Genomic DNA, 4530 nt, shown 5'->3' with positions numbered 1-4530 from the left:
ACCTTCAATATCTCCCCACTGCCCAAGCTCCAAGATGGGGCCCCTTCTTATCCCTCTGGTTTCTCTCTTGTCCCTCCCACTGCCACCCTGCCCACCAAGACCATGTGTCTGCACTCTCTCTTCCTTTTATCACCCTCAACTTCCCCCTCCCACTCGCCTTCCCCTGTCCCACTCTACTCAACATGGAGGTCTCAGTTAGAAGTCCCCTCTCATAAGAAACCTTCCTGCCAGGCTGGGTTACACCGCTCATGCTGCCCTAACAGCTCGCCTAAGGAAGCAGCCAAGCCCACAGGCTCCAGGATCTAGGGTCTGGGTCTGTTTGTTTTCCTGCGGCATGGGTCCCTGTGGTGAAGGACTGAAGCCAGGACCTGCCTGCCTGAGACCAGAGGCTCCTGTTTCTGCAGAGGAAGGTCTGGGGTGCCTCTGACAGGCAGCTTCTCAGCAAAGCATCCCCTGGGCCAGGAAGCCTGGGGAGGGGCCGGGAGCCAGCCGACGAAGAGACCCCATGGGCTCCAATACGAGTACATCAGCAGTCACTACGATGGGCTAAAGCTGAACCAGAGGCCCTTCACCCATTTGCCTTCCAGGAGCAACATAAGCCTCTCAGATTTTTGTTTAACTCAAAGACTTCCACAATGTCGATCCCCATGCAGAGGATGGGAGAGCCTTGGAGTCTAATGTGCTATAAAAATTAATAATGAAATGTGACATTTTTGCACCCCCAATTTTGTCCACACACATCATCTTATGTTATCATTGCCTGGTACATCCCTGGTCCCACCAGATGGTGAGCCTGGAGGAGATGGGGGAGAGGGGTGGTGGGAGCAGCAAATGGGCCTCCTCCCTTCATGGGGAACCTCAGGCTGAACAAGCCTGGCTCCACATGGGGTCTTTGTGCATGTGGGATAGACAGAGGGTAGATGGACAGATGTTGGATGTTGGATGGATGGATGGATGACTGGATAAAAGGACAGATGAATGGATAATAGAGGAATAATGAATGGATGGACAGACAGAAGGATGAATGGATGAAACAGATGAGTGGATGAACAGAGATAAATGGATGGGTAGATAAAAGACCAGCAGACATTCCCACAGAGGGATGGAAAAACTTACCAGTTTTCTTGTTTAACAGAGGTGGGAAAGCCAAGTCAGGGCCTCAGATGCACTCTTGCTGGAAATGCCCCACCTTGCAGTTGGCAGGAATGTGGGAGTCCTCGCTGCCCTCTGCAGGTTGCCCATGGGCTCTGGGACCAGGGAAGAAGGCAGAAGTGGCCAACCGTGACCCCTGGTGGTCACCATAGGAATGACAACCCCAGCACCTGACTTGCGGCCCTGGCGGTGCCCAGCCAGCTGAGGAGCCCACCTTCACCCTGACCCCAGCTGCTGACCTTCTGGTCCTTAGGCTGAGGCTCCCATGTAAATGTTCTTAGGCACAGCTCACATCACCAATGGTGTGAGAGGCGCTGGACCCGGTGTTCACACTCTGAAGGGCCTACTCCTGACCAAGTCCTGTTAGAAATCACCTAGAGAGAGCTGCTGAGGACATCCGTGAACAGGTGACTAATAACAGCCCACATTTAAGCACTGCTCATCATGCTGGGCAGTGGGCCAGGCCACTCACACCTTTCTCTCCCTGATCCCTCACAGCAGCCCTGGAAATAGCAACTAGGACGGCCCCCATTTTATAGGTGAGAAAACTAAGTCTCAAAGAGGCCTCAAGAGGATTGCCAAGGTCTGAGGTGAGTGAGTGGCAGAGCCAGGATTCGAACCCAGACTGTCTCTGATTCCCTCCCATACTGGCTCCCTGCCTCCCTGCCAAACCCTGCTAGGACAATAATCATGGCTGACTTCCTGAGCATCCCAGGTGGGTCCCCAAGGGTACACACACACACACACACAGAGCCCCTACTCCTGGCTGGGTCCCCAAGGGCACACAGACACACACACACACACACACACACACACACACACACACAGCCCCTGCCACTAGAGGACTCATCATCCAGTGGGGTTGTTCCCATCCCTCCACTGTTCTGATAAGGAAGCAGAGGCTGATTTGAATCCCACCTCCGGCACCGAGTAGCTGTGTGACCTTGGGCAAGTCACTTAACCTTTCTGTGCTTCAGTTGACTCATGGGTGTAACAAGCATGATAATAATCAAACTTACCTCACAGAGTTGTTGTGAAAATTAAGTGAGCTAATATATGTAGGGAGCATTGGGTACATAGTAAGGGTTCCCTCTTACCATTATTAGGGAGAAAATGGGGCTCAGAGAAGGAAAAGCCTGAAAACTCACAGGTGTAGCAATTCCACACTTACTTTCGTTGTTTTTCAACAACAGGATGGAGACGAGGCCAGGCAGCAAGATGGGGAAGGTGGCAGTGGCCGTGGGCGCTGTGGCGATGCTGGTAGCGGAGCCTGGGGAGGACGCCTTTCCGAAGCTTTTCCACTTCTGCCGGCAGAGCCGCCCCAGCACCGCAGACCTGGGAGGGGTCACTGACTTCTTGGTGGCCCAAGCAGCCCAAGGCATGGGGCCTGGTGCCCCCAGGGTAGTCAAATCTCAGCTAAATGTGTCCCCAGCCAGTGACCACGATGCATACAGAGCAGGACTTCAGCTGGCCAGCAAGTGGCGAGCTACGGACTGCAAACCTATCCCGGATTTATTTTTATCCCAAACCCTTCCTCCCAGGTCACCAGCGGCATTAGGTGAAGCAGTGCCTTAAGTCATATTCCCGGAAACCCAATGTATGTAACCTGGACACACATGTGACTAAGAAGAGACCCAAGATTTGTGGGAACAGAGCAAAGAGCTTCTAAGGTATAAAGAAGTGAATAAATGGAGACCCTGAAGTTTATTAGAGAAACTGCACTGGGTGACCCTAGGCTACCATTGTAACTGGGACAATAAGAAATACTCTGCAGATCACTACACACCTTCCCCTGCTGACCTGACTTTCCTCTCAGAGTAAGTGGACACCGCCTGTGGATTTCAGGGTTTCCGAGCTGAAGCTGGTATCCTGAATTACTACCGATTAGACTCCACGCTGGGAATCTATGTAGATAAATCTGAACTAGAGCACTCCAAACCCCTGCCGTCCTTCAGCTTTGGACAGTCTGCCATCTTTCCCCTGGGTGGCCTCAAAAGAGATGAAGCCCCCATCCCAATGTTTATGCACAGCGGTGACATCATGGTAATGTCAGGTCTCAGCCGCCTGTTGAACCATGCAGTCCCGAGGGTCCTTCCCAGTCCAGAAGGGGAGAGCCTGCCTTGCTGCCTAGAGACACCTCTCCCAGCTGACCTCCCCAGAGACTCAGTGGTGGAGCCCTGTTCTGTGGAGGACTGGCAGGTGTGTGCCAGCTACTTGAAAGCTGATCGTGCTGACATGACTGTCGGACAGGTGCTGGCCATAGGTCAAGACTGCCCTTTGGAACCCATGGAGGAGAATAAAAGAGACGCCCCCACAGAACTTTCCTGTCATCTGGATGATGAGAATAGCCAAGAAAAACGAGCTAGGTTAAACCCTGACTGCTGAGACTTCAGAGAGCCCATTCTTTGACTCGGGCAGGTCTCACAGTAAATGACCATGCTGTTTTGTATTGCCATAGACTTTAGCACCGAGACAAGCCAAAAACAGACCAGGAAAAATTCATCATGGATCACACTGCTGCCTCGCAACGCGCCCTGGAGAGAAAACTGATCAACCACTTTGTTCAGAGAAGTGTTTGACATGGTCCAGTCCTGGTTAGGTTTGGGCACCAACATATGTGAGAAGTCCAAGGAGGTATGAGCTCCCACCGCAGCCTTCTCAGCCTCGCCATTACCTGTGAGAGACGTAGAAGTGAGTTCCCATGTCTACGGAGTCTTCCTTTTTTATTTTTTTTTTTGGCTGCACTGCACAACTTGTGGGATCTTATTTCCCCTACCAGGGATCGAACCAGGGCCTTTGGCAGTGAGAGCTTGGGGTACTAACCACTGGACCGCCAGGGAATTCCCTCCACATCTATGGAGTCTTTAAATACCTCAGGGGACTTCCCTGGCGGTTCAGTGCTTAGGACTCCATGCTTGCACTGCAGGGGGCACCGGTTCAGTCCCTGGTCGGGGAACTAAGATCCTGCAAGCCACGCGGCACAGCCAAAAATAAAATACATACCTGAGGTTTTACTGATGGGAAACATAATACCCCTCCCACCACCCCATCTAGTGATTTGTGGTAAAATTGTGGGTCCATGAACCAACCATTAGTCTTGTCTTCTTAATTCTTCCAAGCAACATCAAATTCTTTGATCTTCTCTGGCCTTCACAGAAGAATCTTTTTTTTTTTTAAATAAATTTATTTATTTATTTATTTTTGGCTGTGTTGGGTCTTCATTTCTGTGCGAGGGCTTTCTCTAGTTGTGGCAAGCGGGGGCCAGTCTTCATCGCGGTGCGCGGGCCTCTGACTGTCGCGGCCTCTCTTGTTGAGGAGCACAGGCTCCAGACGCGCAGGCTCAGTAGTTGTGGCTCACGGGTTTAGTTGCTCCGCGGC

The 4530-nt window shown here is 52.0% G+C and overlaps 1 pseudogene; it reads left to right on the top strand.

Annotated features, from left to right (window-relative positions):
* The first annotated feature begins 1914 nt into the window (after nt 1-1914).
* Nucleotides 1915-4103, top strand: LOC116744252 (annotated as a pseudogene).
* The last annotated feature ends 427 nt before the right edge of the window (nt 4104-4530 follow it).

Source organism: Phocoena sinus, chromosome 19 (assembly GCF_008692025.1).
Source record: "Phocoena sinus isolate mPhoSin1 chromosome 19, mPhoSin1.pri, whole genome shotgun sequence".
Classification (NCBI taxonomy): Eukaryota; Metazoa; Chordata; class Mammalia; order Artiodactyla; family Phocoenidae; genus Phocoena; species Phocoena sinus.
Note: the sequence above shows the minus strand (reverse complement) of the source record. Positions and strands in the feature narration are given on the sequence as shown.